The sequence below is a fragment of the Prionailurus viverrinus genome, chromosome A2 (assembly GCF_022837055.1).
Source record: "Prionailurus viverrinus isolate Anna chromosome A2, UM_Priviv_1.0, whole genome shotgun sequence".
Taxonomy (NCBI): Eukaryota; Metazoa; Chordata; class Mammalia; order Carnivora; family Felidae; genus Prionailurus; species Prionailurus viverrinus.
In genome coordinates, this window is record NC_062562.1 from 152,753,297 (window position 1) to 152,767,975 (window position 14,679).

A 14,679-nucleotide genomic window follows, 5' to 3' on the forward strand; every position below is an offset into this window, starting at 1 on the left:
ATTTACATGTATACAATATCGCGATAAATTACATATATTTATATAAGGAATATTTAGAAGATTGGAAATGACCATGTAGTTCCTAGCAGCATGCTCAACAAAGAAGGATACTCAATAAAAGATGTGTTTATAACACTTCTTATAGTGGAAGTCTGTGGTACAGACAAAAGATGCCATAGCCTCTCAGACTGCACTTTGCTGAGCCCTGAGTGTCCCATCAAGCCAGTCGGTGCTTTACTAGGACAAATGGGACCTTTGGACCCTTGGGCTCTCGTCTCCCAAATAGAGAATGAACACTGAAACACCCGAAGTGCAATTATTCTGTCCTTCTGAGACATGGCTCAAATTCTTTAGTTTCTTTTTGTTACATATTGCAGTAATAAGATTATTGGTATCTTACATGGATCTGGTTCATTTTACATGCCAGGCATTTTATTACTTAGATGTGGCTAGAATCATAGGAGGAGTTATTATTATATTCATATTTTAAATAAGGAACCAGAGAGGCTCCATGAAACCAAGTAATTACCCAAGGCCATAGCTGGTATTGGTACAGCCAGGCTCAAATCTCAAAAGTGGTTTATCGAAAGCAGGAAGCATATTGAAGCAGCCTGACCCGGTTTCCTGGGTCCAGGCCTGGTTTACACTGGCTGCCTGATTCATTCATTTTGCATTCTTCTCCCCTTCCTGCAAGAATGTTAGCTTGGATAATATAGTGTATGGTTAACCCTTTATTTTGGGGACTGAAGGGGCACCAGGCCAGCTAGCAGTTGAAGAATGGTTTTCTGGTCCCCATTCTGTCATTTCTTAGCTGTAAAATCTCAGGAAGTCTCATTTGTTTGCTTTAGCCAGAATATAGTGTTACCCTAAGCGCTTTCCAGATTAAACAAATTACTGTCAGAAATATTTTATAGATTAGAATTGATGCTTAGAGGTTGATTTCCGTAGTCTGTGGATGTTTTAGGCAGCTGCCTGGAGCTCATCTGATCTGAGGGTTTGAGATTGATCTGTGTGTGTCTGCGTTTAGAGTGGACACACCACGAGGTGAGCCTTTCTGAGAATTGATGCTGTGGAGAATCTTTTATTTCGTGTAGTAAGTTGGAAGATACGTTGAGACAGTTAAGTGGAATGGTTCCTAGAGCAAATTCATTCATCTCTTTTCTGCCTAAAAGTATGATAGAGGCCACATCTAAATAATATCTAAAGAAGTACGAGTGTCTGAAGTACACAGACAGAAGAGGATGAGAAACGAAAGGTAAACTCAGTTTGCACTAGAAGCAAGGAAAAGCAGGGCGATGCACCATCTGCTATTTCCACCAAGGCTTAATTTCACCCTCTTGGTTATACCTACCTCTGAGAGGTGAGATAAGCTTTATATATCTGCTTTCAGGAACATTGTATGTCAGTACTAAACATCAGAAATATAGATAAGTCATACAGGAAAGAAAAAGAGAAAAATATATATAGTTATTCTTATATATATAATAATCATATAAATGGGAATGTTTACTGGATCCCATCAGGACCAACATGTGCGGGATGGGGCTGAGGGGCAGGAGGAGCTGGGTCGTGGGTCTCTTCCCTTTTTGGGCTTGCTGGGGGATGAAAATAGCGAGCCCTCCACTCCCCAGGGACTGCAGCGGTGACACAGCTGGGGAACATGGGGACAGGTGGAGGGCTCTCGGGAAAGAAAGAGGTACCTTCTTGCCAGGGCCCTGGTTTTTAACTTTACTCTTTTGTAGAAGGATTCTGAAAGAAAACCAATAAAATGCACTTAAGCCAAAAACAACACTATAATATATATACACACACACACACACAAACATTATATATTATTATACATAAAGTAATATATAATATATAATACTATATAATAAATATATATTATATATATATATATATATATATATATATATATAGTTCCCTTCCAGGAAAGTAAATAATACATAACATATAATAAATATAAATATATATAATATATACTTATATATTCCTGTATTGACACCCCACCAATATTGTGTTCCACAGTGATGCTCTTAGGAGTCTGAAGGTTTTGATAAGGCCGAACAGGTTTTTTTTTTTTTTCCTTTTTCCCCTTTAAACCCTCCCATGTATCTTACAGTTACTGAAATTTGGGGAATTTTTACAATTCCTAGATACTCTGGGGCGCCTGGGTGGCTCAGTCGGTTAAGCGTCCCACTTCAGCTCAGGTCATGATCTCCCGGTTTGTGGGTTCAAGCCCTGTATTGGGCCCTGTGCTGACGGCTTGGAGCCTGGAGCCTGTTTCAGGTTCTGCGTCTCCCTCCCTCCCTGCCCCTCCCCTGCTTGTGCACTGTCTATCTGTCTCTCAAAACTAAATAAACATTAAAAAATAATTTAAAAAAGATTGTCAGGCACTCTGGCATTAGTCTTCAAACAAAACGGTCCCTGCTCACCTCAAACAAAACAGTGGAAGCATCATTAGTGGAACAAAATGTCCCTTCATAAAATGCCTACTGATTTTTTCAGGGGACTTCATGCATTTTACCAAGCCGATCCTTATACCTCCTCCTGGAAAGGGTCACTGTCATCCCCTTTCCCAGATGAAGAATATGTGGGTCATGAGGTTAAATGATTTGGCCTACACCAGTCTGATTGCCTGCAAATAAGGAAATACGTTGCTCTTTCCCATTTAAAGAGCACACTCAGGCAGTAGAAAACTAGCAGATGAGGGATTTCGTACGCGCTTAAGGGAGAGGATATTGTACTTTCCTTCCCTAATGAGTTGGAATTTGTAAGGAAAGTCTTTTAGGGACTGCTCTCGGGGACGAGTCAAGAATTTCAGGGTATTGTCACAAGGCAAGCAACCTGAGGTCATGTCAGTGCAGTCCACTGGGCTCTGTTGTCCCCAAATGGTGCCGGGAGGGGCCAGCTATAGGTTCCATCGGTTTAAAATTTTAACTTATTTCAAAAGAGCGTACCCATTCAAGGGAGTACTATATTTGCTTTTCAAAATAGTTCAAGTATCATTAAGATCTGTTAGGTATTTTCCTAACTAGAACCCAACTTGCTAAAATGAAACTCTTTCCTTTTTTTGGTGTGGTGTGGTGAAAAAAATCATAGTCATCTTTAAAGATATTCTAGGATAAATTTTGAGAAGCTGCTTGAGGTTTTCAAGTTAAATCATTGAATATGACAGCCGAGACTTTAATTTTCTATCTCCCTTATTCACTTTCAAGAGGTCTAATTTTAATTTTCGTTTATTTTTGAGAGAGACAGAGTGCGAGCAGGGGAGGGGCCAAGAGAGAGGGAGACACAGAATCCGAAGCAGGCCCCAGGCCTGAGCTGTCAGCACAGAGCCCCACGCGGGGCTCGAACCTAGGGCCTTGAGATCATCCTGAGCCGAAGTTGGTTGCTTCGCGGACTCAGCCACCCAGGTGCCCCGAGGGTTCTAATCACAGTTGTTACACTAACTACCTTAAGAGGCAGCCACGAGTTTTCAATTCCAAGTAAAGTGGGACCTGCAAGCAAAAGCCTCCAGGTTGGAGAGCTCAGAGCCGACGGCTGGAGCTAACAAACTGTCCAGGGAGATCCTGTGAGTGACTGTCGTGGAGCCAGAGCAGACGGTTGAAGAGAGCAGTAGATGTAAATTTCTCTCAGGTAAGAGGTCGGCCTGGTGCCGGAAGCACAATAAGGAGCCTTTATCACCGGTCATTAGGCAGAATCCTGACGTCTGGACCCTGACAACATGGAACAGGCCCACCAGATATTTTTCTGGAGCCCCTCCCGACCCACGACCTTCTCCATTCTGCTCTGTGGCTTCTGAGAAGCTGACCTGTATGCACCAAATTAGCACGTTCCTCTCCCTTCTCATTTCGAGTCGGAGGTTTCCAGGGGACCTTGCAAGCTGTCAGAGGACAAGGGGAGAACGAGATCGTAATATGCCTTCCCCTGAGCTCCCTTCCATGTGATACACCATTACGTGGCTGTGTCCCTCTGTAAGGGATCAAATGGATGGCCTCTTTGGGTTCAGCACCTCACCCACCCCCCATCCCTGGTGTTCTAGTTTTGGGGTGGTATGGATGCTTCACCGTTACTCCATACTATTATAAGACCCAAGGTCTTGCACTATGCTGTGTTGGATTTCCTAAACACCACCCCCACCTTTGTATGTAGAACCTTTGTTAAACTTTCTTCCAAGTATCTATTTTTAGTAGATTGTCTGTTACCTACTGTGTTCCTAAGTGATAAGCACTGGATGTGAATTAAAGTAAAAGCAGAGTAAATGTCTCTAATTTCCATGAAACGCTTAAAAGTGTAATTTAGGACCCCGGTTCTTAAGCGATGGATTTCTCTTTTTTTTTTTTCTTCAATTTTTTTAATGTTTATTTATTTTTGAGAGAGAGGGTGAGCCAGAGACAGAGTGTAAGCAGGGGAGGGGCAGAGAAAGCCAGAGATGCAGAATCTGGGCTGTCAGCACAGAGCCTGACACGGGGCTTGAACTCACAAACCACGAGATCATGACCCGAGATCAACCGACTGAGCCGCCCAGGCACCCCTTAAGCGATGGATTCCAAAGGCGGAACAGCAAGACAGGGACTAAGGAATGAGAATCATTTGGCATCTGTTGCTTTTTTTAGAACTTTGGTCTAATTTGATGGATTGGCCACACAAATCAGCAGCCAATTATTATTAATTCTTCCATTTGTTCATAATCTTAGTTATTCAGCAAATAGTGATTGAGTGGGATCTCTATGCCTCTCTGTGTACTAGGTGCTTAAGACCCAGAACTATATAGGAAAAAAGGGGAAATTGGTCTCTCCATCATGGAATGAGTCTGGCTCAAGAAGAGTGAGTGCACAGAAGTCTGGGAGATGGTCTATGGAGGCCCTTATCTTTGGAGATGTGAGGCCGTACTTCAGATTTTCAACTGTCTCCTAAGCTATTAATGGGTTTTGAAGGGGCATATGATCAGGTTTGAGATTTTAAAACACTACTCGTATAGCAGTGTAGACAATGGGTGGTGGACCCAGAATGACCCGTGAGAGGATTATTATAGTAGTTAAGATTTCTGCCTGGAACAAGGGAGTGATTGGAAATGCACTTTGCTGACAGAGTTAATGTTATTTCTTGGGAATGTCTGATGTTCACAGAAACATCTAAAATGGAAGCACTAACCATGGTGACTTTAACTCTCCCCAGCTTGTGACAGAAACACATTACCTCTAATGGGTTCAATGTTTTGCTGTTCTTAGTGTTGTTTCCTGTGAAGCATTTTTAATGAAATATATAGAAAAAGAAAAGCTTAAACAAAGTCTCAGTGATTATTGATGAGACTATTTGGAAATACTCATTCACTATTCTAATGTGAAATCACATAAGATGAACGTATCTTCCCTAAAACAGAAGAATGTATTAGCTCTAAATAAACAATGATGGTGAATAACATGCAAGGACCAGGGAACCACCATTCAAATCTTCCTAAGATGTCTATTGGTGATCTAAATATAATACGATCTGCTGTTTGGATTGGCATGTTGAGTAGAGCAATGAGAACCATAAGAAATGACTGGGAAACTCGGATTTTGAGAATTTGGAGTTATTGCATTATTTAAGCAACACATTGACACTTTCTTAAAAGCCAAACATGTTTATTATCCAATTCAGCAACCGCATTTCTGACCACTTAATCCCAGAGAAATGAAGACTTGAGTTCCCACAAGTCTTGTGTGAACAATATCCTGTACACAAATGTTTATAGCAGCGTTGTTTGTAATGGCCCCAAACGGGAAACAACCCAGACGTCCTTCAACAGGTCCACAAACTGCGGTATGTCCATATCATGGGAAACTACTCAGCCATAAAAGGAATGAACTATTCAAACACACAACAATTTGGATGAATCCTCAGAGAATCATCCTCACTGAAAAAAAAAAAATCCAATCCCAAAGGGTTATAAACTCATATGTATATAACATTCTTGAAATGACAAAATTGTAGAAATGGAGACCAGGTGAGTGGTTGCCAGGGTTTGAGAAGGAAGTGAAATAGAGAGGAAAGTGAGTAGGGATATCCCAGGGTCGCATGAGGGAATCTCCCATGAGGGGTGTGTAAATGGTCCATCTCGGCTGTATCAATTTCAGTATTGCAGCTGTGTTATTGTATTACGGTTTTATAAGATAGTATCATTGGAGCAAATGGGGTAAAGGGGAAGTCGGGTCTTTCTATATTATCTCTTAAATTGAAAATGAATCTAAAACGATTTCAAAGTAAAAAGGTTATATGTGTACATTTTCCCATAAATGTAAATAGATGAAACTCATAAGCTTTCTTCTCTCAGGGAGAGGAAAATAATTGGTAAGCATCTAGGTATCTCCTCCACAGTCTATCATTTTAACCAGCTGGTCACCAAATATCCACTTCCCTTTCGCTTCCTTTCTTGAAATCGACCAACCTCTTCCCCAAGGAGGATAACCATCCCTTCGATGCAACCAGCTCCGCCACAAAGATCTGTGTGTGATAGATAGCCCTTCCTTTATCTGGCAACCTCTGGACAAAAATAAGTCAAGTTATCAGTACCCACGTACTTCGATCCCCTCTCTGCTGCACACATCACACTTGCAGTGACAGAGTGGAAACAGGATGACCATCACAACATTCCGGGAAAGTAGGAATGGGGGTGGATGGGAGGCACACAGCTCTTCTATGGTCCCCCTGGGCAGCATAAAAGCCCTATTCTGGCAGCAAAAGACGTTCCTAGATTCTGCTCTAAGGGAGAAATTCTCCTGGGTTTTGTTTAACAAGGCTACTGGTTCCATCTTCAGGGAGGAGCATCCTTGTCTCCTATTTACTGGAACTCATGTAAAATGTAGATGAGCCTGCTGGATTTACCCTCCTGGGAGCCTGTCTCCTGCCAATCTAGGGAGCTTAACTTTTTTTGTTTCCGTTTTGTATGTCACGTTGAACAAAGAATTTTTCGTCCTGACTCCTAGTCTCTTTGGAAATATAATTCATTCAAACACTTAAAAGGCCTCTGTTCTGTGGGATAGTCATTGCCATGTCAGAATAACCAGACCCGGCATTCTTTCTGAAACATCATAAACAAATATATTGTTTCTTCTTCTTTTTTTTCTTTTCTTCCTTTTTCACTAAAGTTATTTTGTTTCTCCATTAATTCCCAACTCATTTTAAGCTACCTGGAAAGATAAGTGAAAAGATCACATCTTATCTCTGTCCGCATCACTTTATTCATGGGAGACATGTTACCAGGGCTCCACTGCTCAAAGCTTTTAAAGATGTATTGCTTTCAACTCGGAGCTCTAAAAGCAGATAGCTTTTCATCTGCAAAGTCCTGAACTTGAATTTTTCATTCCTTTCATTTTTTGCTTACACAATGGCCAATTACTTTGGGGACCAACTCTTTCTAGAAATACCTTATCAACATCACCAACACATTCTAACCCCTTCTAGATTTCCCCTAGAGCTGTGAGCTCAAAAGGTGTGCTTTCTGCCCATGAGTCATTGCAAGCATCCATTGTTTTTGTTGTTTAACATGAACTTCCTTCTTCCAGCCCCTGATAGTGGCTTTTCAGCCACTCGTGTCTAAGTGAGTAAATGAGATACATGATCTGTATAACTTTTTTTTGCCTTCATAATAACCATTTGGGTTTGGTACTGTTATCCTCACTTTACAGTGAAGGAACTTCTGGGTCATCAGTATGGAAAGTTTGGCCAAGATCCCTTAGCTAGTTAACATAGGAGCCAGTAGTCAGTTTCCTATTTGTATGGCTTCAGAGAGCCTGGTTTTAGTTAACTGCCATCTCCCTCGTCTTCGGAGTCTTAACATTGAGCTTCTCCATCTTATTTCCTGGCACAGGCCTTAAAGAAGCACACTAGGGTGTTATGTTCTTTTTTTTCCTACACATAGATTCAATAAACAATACGAGTCTTAAGAAATCGTGGAAAGGAAAGGAGAATATACAAAAAAATATATATACGGATGCTGAATACAAAAGTTATTTTTATATGTTTCTACATTGTATACATTTAGAGCAATATTGCTACATTAATTGTATCATTCATTTGTTTTTAAAAAGCAACATAAGGTTGAAGACTAGTTACACTTATCTTAGTACCATTGTTCCTGGGTCTATTCTAGGACCCACACTTCTTGGTTCTAGAATGGGAGTTTGATGCCGAAAGCCCAAGCCAACAGGATGCACCAAAAACGCCAGCCCAGAGAGGCAGCATATCACCTAGAGGTAGCTTAGCAATTACCCTGTGTCTGTATTGTCGAGGGACAATTTAGCATCAATACTTTCCCATTGCTGACTTGTGCTTTTGCCTTCATAGTTACCATCTACATCTAGCGATGTTTGCTCAAACTTTATAGCTTTTGTTTTGGGTTGCAAACATTTTCATGCATTGACAGGGCTTCTGGCTTCACATCGTCAATCTGTAGTCACTTGTCTTTGAAATCTAACTAAAAACGAACTTCTTTCCAAAGGATTTTCCCAATTACCCACTCCCTTCTGAATACTTTATTCTGTGTACCCTAGGAGTTAAGAAATAATCCTTAATCTATGCTGTCACTTCTCGGCAGGCTTTTGCCTACTGGTATCATTGTCTTTGTGTTCCCTTAAGGGCTTGTGTTGACTGTTGTCACTATTATCTAGATACTATTAGGGTTTAACAAATAGCTCAATCACTGCAGAAATTAATCTATCTATCATCTATCTATCTATGTATCTATCTACCATCTATCTCCCTCTTCTTTGGAAGGAGCAAGTATAACCTTTTTGTCTTCCGTGTCCCTAAAATGTGTGAAATTAAACTGCACGTTTTGCTAAACGCAGACTGTACACAGATTCCTTCTGCAACGTTGTCTACATTTCTTTTCTTTCTTTGTCACCTTTTGATCTGTGATGGATGGTTGGTGTTGCTTTCTTAAATCCCAGTTCACCACAGAAAGTATTGCCTCACTACACTGTCAAACACCTCAATGTCTCAATGCCATTATAAATATTTCATAACTTCCCATGTGTACACACACCCTAACTCCTTGTCTTATTTTAGTAACCTCCAAAATGTCTGCATGATTCTCTTTGGGGCAATTTCTTCTCCCATTTTCAATTTTCTTTCCTATTCTCTACCTACATATTGTGAGATTCCACCCCACCCCCACCCCCCGCCAAGAAAATTGCCTCTGTGTAGAAGATCTTGCTATCTTGGGTAAAATGGTCAAAAAGCACAAACTGCAATCTGGTCCTTTCTAAGGGGAGATCTAATTACCCAGCTGGTGCTGGAGAATACAAACATTTTCACTCTGGACAATGTTTATCTGTTTTTTTGCAAGTACATCACTTTGGAAAGCTACTTGCTCAGCTAATCTGTAACTGTCATGGAAATGTGATTTTTTTTTTCCCTCCTCCAAACCGATAACGGGCACCTGGTAAGACTGCCTTATGCACCCAAGCATTCAAGTCTAACTGTTTCCATGGGAACATATAAAACTCTGTCTGCAAGTTCCCCAGCATCCTGCCACATGTCCCTTTTCTCTTCTCTCTCTCTCCATTCCTTCAGTGTACGCGCATGAGATTACATTGCTTTGCAACAACTCTGTAATAGACTTCTTTTCCATTCTTGCCATTGTCGGTGATTTCATTCTTGCCATGTAGGAGGGCAGAGCGTGTGAGTCTATTTCAGCTGTGTAACTTCCTCAACACTGAGTCCAGTGCCTTAGACTTAATGGGCACTCAAAGCCTATTTGTTGAATTGCTTTGGATTAAGGGCTTATTGCCTTAGTCAGTTTTACTTTTGTGATATCTGAAACATGCTCATTAAGAGCTTCCTCAGCAGAATAATTGGAAAGATAAAAAGAGCCTGCTGAATACAGAGTTTAAACCACCAATTTGTATATTTACAAACTAAACATGAATTTTCAGCTCTCTCTCAAATCTTGAAAATTTTTGAGTCTATAAACTTTAGAAATAAAGGAAAGCAAATTAATATTTATTCAGCAACTACCAACTACCAAGCATTTTCATATTCTTTCCCCTCTGAATTGAGTATTATCATCCATTGGATCTGAGAATTAAAGCCTTAGGATGTGGGGCATCTGGGTGGCTCAATCGGTTAAGCGTCCAACACTTGATTTCTGCTCAGGTCATGATCTCACAGTTTGTGAGTCTGAGCTCCACCCTGGGCTCTGCAACTGACAGTGTAGAGTCTGCTTGGCGTTCTCTCTCTCCCCTCTCTCTCTGCCCTTCCCTTGCTTGCTCTCTCTACATTTCAAAATAAATAAGTAAACTTAAAAAAAAAAATAAACCCTTAGGGTGTTCCGCACATGCAATTTGTGTTATATTTTACATACTTAACCTTATGATCTCTTTAAATATCCATGCTGGCACAGACTTTGAGATCATGCATTTGTAAATAATGAGGGTTAAGAATATTAGGAAAAAAGAAGGGAGTATAAAACTTAGGATCTCATTGTATGAAAAGATGAAACAGTCTGAAAAAATTCTGAAAAAATTTGAAGGATTACTGATAGCAGAAGCTAAAAGTGAAATCTGAGACATTCAAGAGACATTGCCTTAAATTGGAGGTAAACCGACATTTAAGAACAATAATTACTACTCTGAAGTGTGAAACAACAATACACAAGAATGTACACAGTATTGGTAAAGGATGACCAGAATCAAAGAATTCTAAAGCACTGGTATTGGGGCACCTGGGTGGCTCAGTTGGCTAAGCATCCAAGTTCAGCTCAGGTAATGATCTTGCAGTTCATGAGTTCGAGCCCCATGTCAGGCTCTGTGCTGACAGCTCAGAGTTTGGAGTCTGGAGCCTGCTTTGGATTTTGTGTCTCCCTCTCTCTCTCTCTCTCTCTGCCCCTTCCCTACTCGTGCTCTGTCTCTCTCTCTCAAAAATAAACATTAAAACTTTTAGGGTGGGAGGGAGGGGTGGGTGGGTGACAGGTACTGAGGAGGGCACCTGCTGGGATGAGCACTGGGTGTTGTATGGAAACCAACTTGACAATAAATTTCATACTAAAAATTTTTTTTAAATAAAGCATTGGTATTTATGACAGGAGGCACAAAGCAACTATATTGATATTGAAAAAGAGAATATGATTTGAGATGTCACAAGCCTGCCGTCCTCTAGAAGACCTAGTGGAGGTAAGTGTTTATGCTCTGCTTAGGAGCAAGGAGACCTCCTCCAGGAAGTGTCAGCAGCTACCACACAGAGAGGCTGTACCCTCAACCCCTCAGTGGTAATGAGGTGTCCTTCTCCTTCTCTGTAGGTGATCAGAGGACACCCAGACCCAGTGGAGAGTCAAGACTTTCATCGTTGCTCAGCAGTAACAAGGACCCCCCCCCCCCATGGTGTTAGTAGAGGTCAGGTGGGGTAAAGGAAAGTCACTTCCTAGGCAGATTGGCATCAGCGCAAGCCTCGCTGGAGCCTGAACTCCCAATCTTGCCATCCCTGCTCCAACAGTGACAAGATGTCTTTCTGCCTTAGATGTCAGCAGAGGCTTGGGAGAGAAACAAGAATCGCACCCCCATCTAACATAATGAGGTAATGAGGTGGTACCTCCCTTCAACCACAGGGGCAGTGTTAGAAGAAGCATGTTAAAACAGAATATTTCAATAAAATCCAGAGTCTGGTAACATAGTACCCAAACTATCCAGGTATCAGTTGAAAATCACTAGTTATACCAAGAACAAAGATGACCTCGATCGGAGTTAAAAAAAAAAAAAAAAAAAAAAAGATAGTGAATGGATACTAACACTGAGATGACAGGATTGTTAGAATTACCTAATGAGAATTTTAAAACAGCCATCATTTATTATTTTTTAATGTTTTTTAAATTTATTTTTGAGAGAGAGAGAGAGAGAGAGAGAGAGAGAGAGAGAGAGAAGGGGCGGAGAGACAGGGAGACACAGAATCGGAAGTAGGCTCCAGGCTCTGGGCTGTCCGTACAGAGCCTGACCCGGGGTTCAAACTCACGAACCCTGAGATCATGACCTAAGCTGAAGTGGGAGGCTTCACGGACTGAGCCACCCAGGCACCCCCAAAACACCCATCATTTTTAAAAGTCCCAACAAGCAGGTATAAACGCGTTTGAAACAACATGTTTAAAACTCTCGACAGAGAAATAGAAGATATAAAGGAAGACTAAGGGGGCAATCTCATAAATAAAAATGCCTAAAAGTCAAAACTGACCACACCAAACGTGGGCAAGAAAGTACTCTCACACGCTGCTGATGGGAATACAAAACGGCGCAGCCACTGGGAGACAAGTGAAATAAAACACGTACCCAGGGATGTGAACGTGCAATGTTCCCGGCGGCTTTATTTGGACTGAAAACAGCACGAATGTTCATCCACGCGACACGCGTGCAGAAGCAATGTGCTGGGTCCGTACGGTGGAATACTACTTGGCCCTAAAAAATAACCTGTTGATAGACACACGGATGAGTGTTAAGATAATTCTGTGGAGTGAGAGACGCCTGACAAAAATAAGAGCACATCCGTTTATATCCCACCTAGAGAATGCAACTCAACATACAAGGACAGACACCGGATCGGCGCCGGCGGCAGGGATGGGCAGGGACGGGAGGAAGGGATGAAAAGGTGGCACAAGGAGAGGCTCCGGGCGCACGCGTTAGTTCTCCACGGACCGTTTGTGCTGCGCGCCTAGGAAGCGTGGGGTGGCCGTTTGCCTGCCGGACGGAGTACGGGTCCCAGGCGGGCTCCTGCGGAAGTTCACGCACCGCTGGCAGAGGCGCCTTGGCTGTGGTTGCCGACGTCCTCTTCGCGAGTCGCTCCTGGAGCCGGACCCGTCCGGAGCCGATGCCGGATCCCCCGCGTGGCCTCCTCAGCGCCTGTGTGACCTCCTTGTCCCCGGGATGTGGCGACAACGCCTGACTGCTGTGGCCGGTGAGGTCGACAGTCCTTGGTGAAACATCAAAGAAAGGTTGCCGCTCTAGCCGCAACTGCATCTGGTTTCACGAAGTATTTGTTCACCTCGTCCTACTTTAAGGCTTCAGGACGCCAGGGGAGGAGATCACGGGGTTGTATGGTGACAGATGGCAGCTACATCTGGGGTGAGCGTAGCATAGTAGAAAGGTGTCGGATCACTGTGTTGTACACCCGAAACTAATGGAACACTGTGTGTCGATTCGACTCAAAGAAATATTTAAAAAAGATATCATTTTGGCAGTTCTCTCTAACTAGTCTCCTTTTATGTAAATCGAAACTTTCTTCAATTAAATATGACTACCAACCCTGAAGGCATTTTTGACTGGCAAGGTTAGCTCCAAGGCTCTTAAAACTTTGATGGCTCATACTAGGATCTGCTGTTGCTGGTGTCTGTGCAGCCCAAAGGACTCTTGATCAGTGGAACTATATACTTGACCTTAGTGACCATAAATGGGTTGTGCCTGACGTTGTGTGGGAGATTAATGAGTACATCTAATTGAGGGGAAATTAGAAAAGCCCGCTTAATTCAGAGGGCCTTGCAAAGTTGGCACCTGATTTTGACAAGGTGGTTAAAAGCCTCAGCTTGTGGAAGGTTCATTGGAAAAATGGCATTGAGCACAACAGATCACAGTTCTGAAAGGGGCAGCATTACAGAAAGAGGCTCCTTGGTGAGCTCACTGTCTTACAAGAGCAAATTCAAGAGCACAAGGAGGAAGTGTGCAGAGCAGCTGGCCAGTGTCGCATGAGCTATGCCCAGCTGAAACGTAAGGTGTCAGAGAAAGTTGACCAACTTCAAAAGAAACTTCTGCATATTTAAAGTACCAGGGGATGTTGGAATAGCTAGAAAAGGACAACAAAGAAATAAGAAAATCAGTATTATAGAAAGATGACAAAGAAAGCCGTCGTAGAAAGCTTAGGAAACCTTTGATTGATGTGTATTCTGAAGTCCTTGATGTTCTGTCTGATTATGATGGCCCTTATAATGCACAAGATCATCTGCCAAGGACTACTGTGGTTGAACTGGGGAGGCTAAGGCAGGAGGGTCCCTCGGGCCCAGGAGCTCTGGGCTATAATGTGTTATGTCTATAAGATGTCTGCACTAAATTTGGCATCAGCGTGATGACCTCCGGGAACTGGGGGCCACCAGGTTGCCTCAGGAGGAGGGAATAGGCTCAGGGCAGAAAGGGAGAAGATTGTGGGGCACCTGGGTGGCTCAGCTGGTTAAGTGTCTGACTTCAGCTCAGATCATGATCTCACTGCACGTGAGTTCGAGCCCCCTATGTTGGGCTCTGTGCTGACAGCTGAGAACCTAGAGCCTGCTTCAGATTCTGTGTCTCCCTCTGTCTCGCTCTCTCTGCCCCTTCCTTGCTCACACTCTGTCCCTCTGTCTCTCTTTCTCGAAAATAAACATTGAAAAAAAAAAAAAAAAAAAAAGAAAGGGAGCAGATCAAAACTCTCCTGCTGATCAGTAGTGGGATTGCAGCTATGAATCATCACTGTCCTCCAGTTTAAATTAAAAAGTGGTGTGAGGAAACTTTTTGGCGTGATGGATATGTCTCGATCGTGGTGATGGTCTCATGGGTGTTTACATATATCAAAACATTAAGTTGTAAACTTTATTACATCTCAGTTACACCTTAACAAAGCTGTTAAATTTTTTTTTACTTATATGCCTATTAAAAGACATAGTTTTCAAATTAATAAACTAGTTTT

The 14,679-nt window shown here is 42.3% G+C and overlaps 1 long non-coding RNA gene across 1 annotated transcript; it reads right to left on the minus strand.

The window, feature by feature from the left end:
• Nucleotides 1-1,348: 1,348 nt before the first annotated feature.
• Nucleotides 1,349-12,368, minus strand: LOC125150387 (uncharacterized). Its single transcript, XR_007146338.1, has 3 exons — nt 12,303-12,368; nt 1,701-1,749; nt 1,349-1,408 (listed from the first exon to the last, which is right to left on the minus strand). It is a non-coding gene; the product is annotated as an uncharacterized LOC125150387 (long non-coding RNA).
• Between the last annotated feature and the right edge of the window lie 2,311 nt (nt 12,369-14,679).